The 13,350-nt window shown below is 40.4% G+C and overlaps 1 protein-coding gene across 1 annotated transcript in view; it reads left to right on the forward strand.

Moving 5' to 3' along the window:
- actr3b (actin related protein 3B) overlaps positions 1-6,700 on the forward strand; it is a 71,526-nt gene extending 64,826 nt beyond the window's left edge. The window contains exon 14 of the mRNA XM_079602139.1: positions 6,602-6,700. The gene's annotated coding sequence lies outside the window, so the exon portion shown is untranslated. The remainder of the gene's footprint in view (positions 1-6,601) is intronic.
- The last annotated feature ends 6,650 nt before the right edge of the window (positions 6,701-13,350 follow it).

Consider the following 13,350-nt stretch of genomic DNA (forward strand, 5'->3'; position numbering starts at 1 on the left):
TAAAAAGTCTTCTGTTTTTAGTAGGAAGTTGAAATGCGTGTCGTGTAAACGGCAATTTAGTTTGAACTTTTTTTCTTTTCTTATTTGCACCTGTTCATTGCTGTCGGGTCTTTGTCTAGATGTGTTGCATGCTGCTCTTTTATTTATTAAAGACTGCCCTTCATCATCATGTTCCTGCACTTTCTACAACACGTGCGCTGTGACAAAAACAGCAACTTGTATTTGTAAAAATATTTTTTTACTTGGTTTTAATAAATATAACATTAATTACATTGTTAAAGAAGTAGTTCACTTTAAAATGAAAATTACACCATGATTTACTCACCCTCAAGCCATCCTAGATGTATATGACATTCTTCTTTCAGACGAATACAATCAGAGTTATATTAATAAATGTCCTGGTTCTTCCAAGCTTGATAATGCAACCAACAGATTGAAGCTAAAAAAAAAGTGCACCCATCCATCATAAACAAACTCCAAACGGCTCCGGTGGGTTAATAAAGCTCTTCTAAAGCAAAGCGAGTTTGTGTAAGAAAAATATTTATATTTAACCCATTTAAGCCCACCGGCAACTATAGTTGCCGCAGTGTATAGTTGTCATTTTCCTTTTGTAAGTATTTTTCTAGATGTTATCCATGTTTAATGTCTCAATGACATGCAAGCAAACAACCAAGTAAAGGATTTCAAGAAGAAAAAAAAGGTATTCACTTCCTTCCTGTCACATGAGGCTGTCAACTTCCTATCCCTACTTCCAGGAAGCATGGCAAAGGCAAACCCTCCCAAAGAAAGGTCATTTTCATGTTAATAATAAGATTTTTTTTGTTGACATATATATATATCTATATAATCATGAAGGTCTCTAGAATCATCCAAACAAAACAAATCTTACAAGAGATCTATAGTTTTTTGTATACTTAGTCAAAAGTCCAAGCGGCAACTATAGTTGCCGGTGGGCAAATGCCTTGTAAGTACATATATCATGGGAAAATGGATTATACTGTGTTAATAGGTTAATAAATCAAGGTTATTGGTCTTGTTTAGTGCATAAACATAACTTAACCCTTTAAATGACATCTGTATGCACTGTTATTTTTGTTATTTGCCATTTTGTTATTTGTTTTTTTGTTTGTTATATAGATATATTTTTCTTCATTCTATTTATTTGTATTTATTTATTTTCATTTAACTTTTTGATACACAATGCCCTGATATGGCTGCACTTTGTTCTGAACTTTGTTCCACCACTTTAACCCTTGTGCGTGTTTCGTTTGTGGTTTACAGTCGGGCTGTTTGGAGTCTTAGAGCCCCAGGCAACAAAATGTAGGCTAATATTGTAACAAAAAAATGTTTTTTTGTTTTTGTTTTCACAATGTAATTTTACTCAGTTTATTAATGTTTTCACTTCACATTTGGACATTTTTACTCCACAAAATGTATATAAATAAATGTAAAAAAAATATTTTTAATATATAGAAAAATATTTTAAGATATAAAAAAACATTTGACATTTTTTTAAAATGTCAAATTCACCTTATAAAAGACCCACATGTCTAAATTTAATTCATTAAGATAACATGGATAATTTGACATGGTTTAGTGTAAGATTTTTGCCCATATTTCGGAAAATTCCGTTTTAAATGTAAAAAAATATATCACTTTAGCCAGTAGATGGCTGCAGAGCTCTAAAAGGCATACTTTTCACAAATCATATCTACATATTATTATTAATTCATAATATGTATATGAATACAACTGGAAAAAGTTGTGAAAATATGTCTTTCAGTTAGTCAAATAGCAAATAGCCATCTACTGGTTAAAGTGATAATTTGTTACTTTAAAAACTGCATTTTCCAAAAGATGTGCAAAAATATTACACTAAATCGTGTCAAAAACTAAGCCGAGGACGGCGCGCTGGTTCTCTCGCGGCGCGGGCTCCTCTTCTGACCCTGGCGTTTCCTTCCAGGCCCCGTCCACTGCTTGTTCCGGCCGAAACGAGCGTCCGGTTCGGGGCGGCCGCGGGGCGCCACGGCGGGCTGTCTAGGCTGTCCTTGAGCCTGGCGAGGAGCCGAAGAAGAGCGGGACCTCGCAGGTGACTGGAGTGAGCGACGGGGCATCACGTGGCTCATCGCTTTGGCGCGCTTCTGCGTCTCGGAAAAACGCTCCGTGACTGACTCCACGGCGTCACCAAAGAGGCCGGAGGGAGTGACTGGAGCGTTCAGGAGCGTCTTGCGGTCTGAGTCCTTCAGGTTAGCCATAGGTGCCTGTTGAGGACGACCATAAATCCCATGGAGCGGCCGATAGCCTGTGCAGAGCGCTTGGTGGCCATCAGTGCGAGGTCCGTTGCCGCGTGCCGATCCCTGATGACGTCAGGGTCCACTGCGCCGTCGTCCAAGGATTGGAGCAGCTTTGCCTGGAACACCTGCAGGATTGCCATGGCGTGAAGAGCTGAAGCTGCCTCCCCCGCAGATGCATAGGTCTTTGTCTGCCTGGTGGGCTGTGAACCTGCACGGCTTGGAGGGCAGGCTGCGGTCCGAACCCAGCGCAGACGAAGACGGGCACAGGTGCGCGGCAATGGTCTCCTCGACGGGAGGCATGCGCACATACCCGTGGGCTTCTGGCCCGTCCACGTGCGCGAACATGGCCTGCGTGTTAGAGTGGGTGCGCGCCGATTGGGGCGCAGCCCACGACTTCACCACGTGCTCATGGACATCCGGGAAGAACGGGGTACTTCTCCTCGATGCAGTCTGACGACGGCTCGACTGGAGGAACCACGAGTCCAGCTTGCTTCTCACCGGCTCATCCGGGGCGCTCCACGTGAGGTCCAGCTCCGTGATGGCCTTACCGAGGACCCTGACGAGCTCCTCCTGGAGGTCTGCAGGGCGCTCTTGGTCGGGGCGTTCTGATTGAGACGCCCATTCCTGTTCCGACGCCGAGAGCGACATGGAGTCGTCTTCCCCGCCAGCTCCGAAGGAGACGAAGTTCGCGACGGCGAGGGGGGTTGGGGGGATGTGAAAGCTCGCGTCCGCGAAGCTGACAGCGTCGAAAACCTCGTCCTCGGGCGGTGGAGGGCCCACCAGCGGCTCGCTGGCGGCAGTGGGCCTCATCCCTACTGTTGCTCGAGCCACTTCCCTTCTGGCTCTGAGGGCGTGCACTGGCAGCTCGGCGCAGTGGGCGCACGTTTCGTCATTCAGTGCCGCTTCGGCGTGGGCGAGGCCCAGGCACGCGACACAGAACTCGTGAGGGTCAGGCGGGTCCCGGGGGCCCGCACATATCTGGCATGTAGTAGCCATTGGATGCTTCGAAGAAAAGTTGATAGTCCTCTAATGCAACATCTACGATGACTGATTTCTAGCGTGAAGAAAGAGATTCTGACGCAATTGTCACGCCCATGCATTTTATACTGCCCGCGAACCTGTCAGTATTTGCATGCTTCGCGTCAATTGGCCAGCTGTCCCTCAGCTGGCGTTAGCTTATAAGATTTCAGCAAAAATGGAGAAGGGAGGAGTTCCCATATACGTCTCAAATGACGTAATGTTGAAGTTACCTCCTTGAAAGGGAACTGCATTTTCCAAAAGATGTGCAAAAATCTTACTCTAAACCGTGTCAAATTATCCATGTTATCCATGAATGAAAGTTAGAAATGTGGGTCAAAAAGACCCCGAACAGCGCACAAGGGTTAAGACAAATGGATTTATTGTTTGTTGTGTTTTAAGATTTAAGAATCTCACTAACACCTCTTCCATGATGCCAAATGTTCTCCTCCTATTTATATTTTACATTGAGGGGGTGCATACAACATATTTGCCCACCGGCAACTATAGTTGCCGCACATTCAAATACGATTTTCAAGAAAAAAAAAAAAAAACTGGGGAAAATAAATGCAGAATATGTTCATATAGGACACTATTAACACTACTATATGCATGAAACCATTCAGAAAAATTTGGGCACAAATGGGTTAACACGTTACAATGTAAAATTATAGCTTCAGGCCAAACGGCCATACGCAGTCTACTTGCATATAAAGCGCAACATAAGCAACTTATGACGTCGGAAGTAGCGTAGTGCATCATGGCGTAGCGTAAATAAACCTTGGAATATAACGACGTTTGGGAATACAAATTACGGGAGTTTCACGGGAGAAAGGACAAAACGGGAGGGGGTCGGGAGATGGGTGTGAAATACGGGAGACTCCCGGTGAAAATGGGAGTGTTGACAGGTATGGGTTTGCTCGGTTTGGCCGTTGGTCTGTGGATGGGATTCTGATGACAGAGGCATCAGCAGACATACTTCCCTGCAAAAATGGAAAAGAATGGAGGGAGACCGGTGACAAAATCCAGAGACAAATCAAACCTGAACCTTAACAATAAGAGGTGTTTGTACCATTAACATATCCTGCAAGTTCCATAGCTTTAAAAGATTGGATACTGTGGGATCTGTGACATTACACTGGTTAATACATTTTCAATCTACTGCCGCTAAAGAAAGATATCAACAAATAGTTATTGTGTGACTTGCATTGCCTCAGAAGGAAATAGAACCCATTTTAATCACTGATGCTGTCTACACTGGATACCGTTCAATTTCTTCTGTGCTCTGTGCACTTGAAGGGCATTTTTAAAAGAATGTTCACTTTGACCTGTTCTGTTTAAACAGCTTGTTCGCATCCCTGTACAGACTTCAGAAGGATCCCAGTATCAGAACCAAGCAGATGGTTTATTTGGTGTCCCGGATTGATTCTGAGAATTATATGTTTGGAGCATTTGATAGCAATTTTTTTTGTAAACGAGGCCCAAGTCTAATGGAAAGTTTGCAAAGAGATGTCAGCTACTGTATGCATCGGGTTTCTGATTGCCCAGCTCTGCTATGGTCAGCAATTCCTTGGTGTCACGATGAATCTTCAGCTTTGCCATTGTCAGACTTCATGGTGTGCCTGGGCAACGGCCCCACAAGTGTTGTGAAATGTTAAAGCGTAAATGTTTAAATAGCTTATTTTGATGTGCTAAAAACAACTAAAAACATTGCCAATGATATTATACAAACACTCAAACACCTTACAATGGACTCTTTCTGGATTTTGACCATGCAAACTGGCATTTGATGTCTTCAAAATCTATACCCCTAACCAGCTCAGATTCAATGGCAAGCAGGGAAAGTGCGGAAAGTTGTTTCTGTTTCATTGTTGTTGGTTAATTTTTTACTTGTTTTAGAGTAGAAAAAAAAAACTAATCTTTCACAGTTAGTGGTTGCCATGGTTAAAAATCTCAGTGCAACAAAAACATTAGGAAATGTTGTCTTAAGTCCATTTGCAGCAGCTCTGCAGGTGAGGTCTTTTCTTTGCTAAAATGTTGGAACTGAATTCTGAACTGAGGTCGTCAGACAAGGCTTTTTCTAGGTCTTCTGTTCTGTATAAGTGAAGGAGAGTTTATCAGCTCCTATGTACAAATCACTGCACAGTCCTTGTAGAAGAGAACCCCAAAAATATCTTAGATAGTCCGTTTGGATAGGCATGATCTAAGCCTGTCCAAAAAATGACATAATATGCCTCAACCTTAAATCTCTGACTCCCATCAGTTAAATTTTACTTCATATCTGGACTAATCCGCAAACCGCTTTCTCTTTCATTTGCGGCAAATGTCAAATTGATAAGAAGTAACACTGACACACAAGTGGATCCTTCTACCTCAGCAAACTGCTCTCAAAGTGTGCCAACATAAAAGTGTCTATGACTGCAACAGGTCGATAGCAGTTGCTCAGTCCATCTCGCTTTTTTGTAGATGAATACTTGTTGCCTTAAATCTGCTTAGCACCCTGTCCCAAAATGTAGTCATAATCACGGATTCCATCTTATTCAGCTTACCAACGAGTGCGGCAGCATAACGTCTAGCCTCTGCTTTCTCATTTCAATCTTCTGCAATTTTTGCAAGTGCTTCTCTATTTGCATTGTAGTTTGTACCAGCACAGGGCCTGTAGTGAATTAAAGGGTTGCATTTCAGGTGTGCTTAAAATCCCTTATATTTTCCGGACATATTGCTTGCATTATCAAAGCAATGTCCGCAGTAATTTGACAAGTCCAACCCCAAGTCTCGCACCATTTTTAGTACACATTCTGCAAGGCTTGCATCTGCCAATCTTAACTTGGAATGGCCCGAAACAGTCCATGAGTTGAGCTAGCAGAAGATCTGCCATTCTGGGAATAACTGATTTATAGAGAATAACATTCTCTGCACAGATGTTGTTGTTTATGGATAGATTTCCGTCCTCTCAGTATCCAAAAGTTTCTCCTTATCTCTTTGAATTCATCAATTTGAATTGATTTCAGTTCAGAAAAATCCCTGTCTCTCAGAGTTTAAGAAATAATAATAATAATACGTCACCAGAATAAACGATGACTATTTACAGCATAGGCCATACTTCACATACAGTACAATAAACATATCACTTCATTTTAACAAACATAGGAATACAACACAGTTATAATTCATTACATATATGAAAATAAATCCACAACTCACCAATTCCTTTGAATTAACAGTGTTTTGTTAATCTTTTCCCCAATTACACCATGAACTACATCGATGACGCCATTACCATATAACAGGTATCTGACGGTCTGGCAGGCTGAGGTGGAGACATGGAATCCTCATCCTCTTGTTGAGCTGGTGATTGGGAAGCCTGAGGCGAAACTGATGAGTTAGTATTGGGACCAGAGCCGAGGAGCAGCATGACACCAGCAGAGCTGACGAATCCAGGGGACTGTACGTAACCAGTGGAGGGGATGGGACCAGGAAGTCGGGCGGCAACATTGGAGGAGGAAGATTTCTGGAACTCACACATCCAGATCGCCGGACGGGATCGGCAGAGAAGGCGATGGGGATGGGGATGGGGACTCGGGAGGGAACTGGATCCATGGACCACAGATCTATTAGGCAGAGGTCCACTCATGGCACTGAGATGGAGTGGGCATCTTGTGTCGACTCCGAGACTCCAATAGTAACCAGCTCTGGCTCCAGGACAGGTGGCATAAGCTGCATCTAGATGTATTTATACACGGTTTAATCCATCTCAGAAGTGGCATGGCGGCATAAATAATGTTTTGAGATAATTATTTTAATAAAAAAACTTTCAATAGAGAAATATGAAATGATGTTAAAAAAAAAGTTTATAGAGATTGGCACGGGGTACTTTCCATAAGATCATCTCTCAATGCAAATCAAACTAGCTATTAGGCTAACTGAAATAAAACCATGCCAATCTCTAGGTATGGTGAAGGGTGTGTGATGATGTGCGGCTATTTTATTCCCAAAGGCCAAGGGAACTTTATCAGATAGTATCCTGGATCCATGAAATAACTGGCCTTTAAAAATAAAAATATGCCTGCCTCTATGGGGATTTAACATAGGGGTGTCCAAACTTATGCACCCTGTATTTTAAGGAATAACATTTATTTATTTACGATACATTATTCATTCACAAAGAAAATTGGTGTCCTTAAAGGTTGGATTTTTCCTATTTTTTTAAATTAAGGCATTAAGTTCAATTTCCAAAAGATGATTTTTTATTCCTCTTTTTAGTCAACTCTAGCATGGGTGTCTAAACTTATGCATAGCACTGAATATATATATAATTGATTTTACCTTCAAAAAATACTCAGATATTTGATGTTATAGTAATCTTATTAAAATTTTATAAATTACATGATACCTTGACAAGCTATATTTCTGAAATACTTCAGAACATTACCATAAAGCTTGTAATAGTTGTGGTTCTGTGGTGCCTTTGAAGGGTCAAATTTCCACATTAAAGGAATATATAATCTTTAATTAAACAGTTTTGCTGAAAAGCCTAATGCGGCCACTGTTAAACATGTTCTCTAAAGACATGTATGGATGATTCTTCAGTTAAGGGTGATTTAGACTACTTATTTGACTATACATTTATCAAGTGCTGTTGGCAATCATGGTAAACATTTCTCACTTTTTGGAGAAAAAGTAAAAAAAAAAGAAAAAAGACTACTATATGACACGACATCAACATACAGTATAACAAAAATAAATTGATTACCACTGACTGAATTTGACACTGAGTTTGAAAAAAATAGTTTGGCACTGACAACCAATAAAGCCACACCCAGATCATATTTAAAATTTATTATATCCACCTTATTTTTTAAAATAGTATTCACAAATTGAGTATGCTTCTGGTTTCATCCACCTCCAGTTATTTTTTAGCTGTACAAAAGAGCTTGTTATGCTGCTTTATATTGCAAACTGGTATTTCTTACCAAATTATTTTATGGTATTGTCAATGTCATAATTATAAACACTGGTTTGTAGCACAAATAGTTTTACAGTTTACTGCACTTTGATATTCTAGTTATTTACCTATAGTGGTTAATGAATCTGAAGTCTTGCACAATCACAGAAAATTGCTAATGTTCGTGTTCCAAATAAGGTAGATAGGGAAAGGCCAAAATAGAAATTATGGTAAATACCAAATTTCAACCCTCTTAAAAAAGAGGATTAAGTAATTAAAAAGACACACGGGTAAAGCTATTTGATAACTCCTTTCAAACTGTGATCATTGGAAATAATGTGTTTCTTTTTTTTTCCTTCAAAATCATAGTAGAGTACAGAGAAGTTCCCCTAATTGAACAAACACAGTGTAGCATCGTCTGATGGCCAGTGGATAAGGTCAGTATAGAAACATCTGACACTGAACCCAGAGGGGCTCATTAACACAGCATCAGACCTTTGAGAGTGACCAACAAACACAACAACAGTGGCCAACAGCCTGCAGCCTAGAGCTTCAAAAGTACACCATTGCCACAAAAAAAGATACATTGTCATGCTGCAGATCATGCTATTTTTTGCTTAGTGACTGCAAAGACATGACATGTTTGGGATGTAGCGAACTGCTTATTTATGGGATTATTATTGTTGCAATATTCCAAATAAATAGATTAATATTCACAAATAAATGTAAAGCGATTCACAAAAATGTATCGAATGCACAAATGAATAGATTAAGATCCACAAATAAATGTAAAGAGTTTCACAAAAAATTATAAAATTCACAAATAAATAAAATGAGATTTGCAAATAAATAAAACATTTACAAATGTTTTCTTATTTTACAAACACAACTCTGCCTGGCATTTATTTGTGAATCGGTTCCTGTGCATTTGTAAATCGCTGCACACATTTGTGAATCGGTTCCTGTGCATTTGTGAATCCCCTCACGCATTTGTGGATTTTGAAACACTTCTAGCGCAGACGTGCAGAGAAATCCACAAATAGGTGGACTCCACCCACCGCCTACTCAAGCCAATCAGATAACGGCCACATCGAGCTGGCCAATCGTAGCACGTTATCGCTTCAACCAATCACGTTTGGCTTTACACTCGGGGCGGGAAGTGGGAACTGACTGATTCTTGCATCAATGAAAGGAGCACTGGAGCGCAGTAGTAGCGCTGAACTGCGTGTGGTAAAAACACTCTGTTTTCAAAAGATTGTTGGAGTTTAAGGCCTCTTTATATTTCCATCAGGATACACTCAGGGAATTATGATAATCAGAGATCCCGAGCATCATGAACAGTCTCTACACCGGCAAGAGGCGCGACACAGCGCGTCAAAAGCAAATAGGCACTGTCTGTTCACTGCTGCCGCTGCAGTTTCAAATAATGTAAAACTAGCATGTTTGAAATGTTAACACACATTCCCTATGTGACGTCTGCTTAGCTTTATATGCATAATCGTGCTCTTAACGGCTCTGATCGTAGCCTGCTTATTGACTAGTGCTATTACTATCATATTTCGTGATAGTGTACTGGACGCGGGGCATTCATTGATAGTAAACGGATGCCCGCACTTCTGATGTAGCGGCTACTTCACGCAATTAGGACAAATGTTTTTGTATTTATACATTTGGGCTTATATTTGGTATTCTACATTACATTTATTTATATCCTATTGCTATTTGTCACTGCGATTGTGCTTTAAAAGGCAAAATCGTATAATGTCATGCATCGTGTCTAACCTGTGCGAGGCAATCTACACTGGGCAAAGCGAATGTGCAAAAACATTTGTCCTAATTGCGTGAAGTAGCCGCTACATCAGAAGTGCGGGCATCCGTTTACTATCAATGAATGCCCCGCGTCCAGTACACTATCACGAAATATGATAGTAATAGCACTAGTCAATAAGCAGGCTACGATCAGAGCCGTTAAGAGCACGATTATGCATATAAAGCTAAGCAGACGTCACATAGGGAATGTGTGTTAACATTTCAAACATGCTAGTTTTACATTATTTGAAACTGCAGCGGCAGCAGTGAACAGACAGTGCCTATTTGCTTTTGACGCGCTGTGTCGCGCCTCTTGCCGGTGTAGAGACTGTTCATGATGCTCGGGATCTCTGATTATCATAATTCCCTGAGTGTATCCTGATGGAAATATAAAGAGGCCTTAAACTCCAACAATCTTTTGAAAACAGAGTGTTTTTACCACACGCAGTTCAGCGCTACTACTGCGCTCCAGTGCTCCTTTCATTGATGCAAGAATCAGTCAGTTCCCACTTCCCGCCCCGAGCGTAAAGCCTAACGTGATTGGTTGAAGCGATAACGTGCTACGATTGGCCAGCTCGATGTGGCCGTTATCTGATTGGCTTGAGTAGGCGGTGGGTGGAGTCCACCTATTTGTGGATTTCTCTGCACGTCTGCGCTAGAAGTGTTTCAAAATCCACAAATGCGTGAGGGGATTCACAAATGCACAGGAACCGATTCACAAATGTGTGCAGCGATTCACAAATGCACAGGAACCGATTCACAAATAAATGCCAGGCAGAGTTGTGTTTGTAAAATAAGAAAACATTTGTAAATGTTTTATTTATTTGCAAATCTCATTTTATTTATTTGTGAATTTTATAATTTTTTGTGAAACTCTTTACATTTATTTGTGGATCTTAATCTATTCATTTGTGCATTCGATACATTTTTGTGAATCTCTTTACATTTATTTGTGAATATTAATCTATTTATTTGGAATATTGCAACAATAATAACCCCATACTTATTGCATACTGAGAGAGTTTGACACATTATGCAACAATTAACATTTCAAACAGTAATATATAGGCCTAATGTGCTGCAGACCCAAAGATGCACTGGGTCGGTGGTGTTATTTTGGAAACCACAAACAAATGAGTCAGACTAAAGTTGTCCAATAACAAACAAATCACAAATTAATTTGACACATTAGAGTTATCTCTTTTATTAGAGATAAAAAATAATTGACCTGCAATAAATGTATCACCATAGAGGATTACCATTAGGTTTTCTTGGTCGAATAAAAACATAAATAAAGTTTGAATACTAAGATCATAACAGCTAGCTACACAGCTAAAAACACATACCTCGGTCTATAGCAACGACGGGAATGGGTGGGCTTTCGATCATGACGTACCCCAAGAGGCATAAACAACAGGCTTACTGTAGCGGAGCGATAGCCCATTGGCCGCTCATTTAATGATCTGTGATGTTTTACACCTGTTATAGACCTCACTACATTCTCCATAGTCTGTAGCAAAGAAAGTAAGGGGCGGTAATGCACAGTAAAAAGTTGTTTGCCAACTGCCATTAAAAGTCAGAAGAAGAACAAAAGAAAGGGGTGGGCTTTCAACCATGATGCACCCCAAGAGGCATACACAACAGGTTTACATACTGTAGGAGACCGATAGCTCAGTTACTGATTGTGATGTTTTACACATGTCACAAACATCACTACATTCTCCCATAGTCTGTAGCAACGAAATAAAGGGGCGGGCTTTCAACCATGACACACCCCAAGAGGCATAGCTAAACAACAGGTTTATATACTGTAGGAGAGTGATAGCTCAGTTACTGATTGTGATGTTTTACACATATCACGAACATCACTACAGATGTAAACGTAGATCGTTTGAACGGATTGGCCAAAATTTCAATTACCGTATTTTCCGGACTATAAGTCACACTTTTTTTCATAGTTTGGCTGGTCCTGCGACTTATAGTCAGGTGCGACTTATATATCAAAATTAATTCAGACTGAGATGAACCAAGAGAAAACATTACCATCTACAGCCACGAGAGGGTGTGCGGAGTTGTTCAGAAGCGACACCGAGAAGATTTCAATGGATTTAGTGATGTGGAATGAGATCGCTGGAGCTTGGTGAACTTGCTTACCGTTAACTTGCTTGTTGGACTCGCTGGCTTATGTTAATTTAGCCTATTCAGCCTCCCAGGTATATGTTCTTTATGCTATTGTGTAGCTGAATAACTGTTAATGTGTTGCGTTAACATACCGGACACCTATTCAGCCTGTTGTTCTGTGTGATATTGTGTAGTTGAATAACTTGCCTTTCCAGATTAAATGTCTGTTCTTGGTCTTGGATTTTGTGAAATAAATTTTGAAATAAATGCGACTTATAGTCCAGTGCGATTTATATATGTTTTTTTTCCTCTTCATGACGCATTTTTTGACTGATGCAACTTATACTCCGGAGCGACTTATAGTCCGGAAAATATGGTAAGCACCAAATCTGCTGCAAAAAATATCTAAGATAATTGAAGAGTTCGCAGCAGAAAAAGAAAGACAGGTCCTCTATTAAATGGTGAGTCAACTGTATTAATTAATTACACCTGTCTTAAGTCAACAGTAGGAATCAATGTGTGATAAATTGCCATTTTTCCTCTTAAAAAGTTTTTATGTAGGGGGCACCATATTCCTATTTTGCCCTGAGCACTGGATTGTCTTCCCCCGGCCATGTTCACAGTGGTCAGAAAGGATTTACAAAACAAATTTTGGAATAGTTCCCTCTTATAAACTCAGAGATGTGAATTCAGATGGCACTTAAATTAGCACAAGACCTTGGTGTTTGTCAACAACAACACAATTTTTTTTTAAATTTTAATTGGACTGCCAAATATAACAAATGGTCCTGGGGACCCACTGCTCTGCATATGTCTCTCTTATCTGAAACACTCAGTTTAGTTCATGAAGCTCTCGTCTCAACTAATGAGCTGATGATCTGAATCAGGTATTTTAAACAAGGGAGACATACAAAAATGTGCAGAGTTTTGCACATTTTTGCACATTCCCCAGGACCAGGATTGAAAACCTCTGAACTAGATAGCTAGATAACTAGAACAGGATTCTTTAACTCTGACCCTGGAGGACCAGAGTCTTGGAGAGTTTAGTTTTAACCCTAAGGCTGTCCAAACACTTGAAGATTTTAAGCTTGATTTTGCACCTGATTTGCACCCACTAGCAATCGGGGGGCGTGGCACTAGCAATCAGGGGGCGTGGCCTGATTC

The sequence above is a fragment of the Phoxinus phoxinus genome, assembly GCF_949152265.1.
Source record: "Phoxinus phoxinus genome assembly, chromosome: 24".
In the NCBI taxonomy this organism is placed as follows: Eukaryota; Metazoa; Chordata; class Actinopteri; order Cypriniformes; family Leuciscidae; genus Phoxinus; species Phoxinus phoxinus.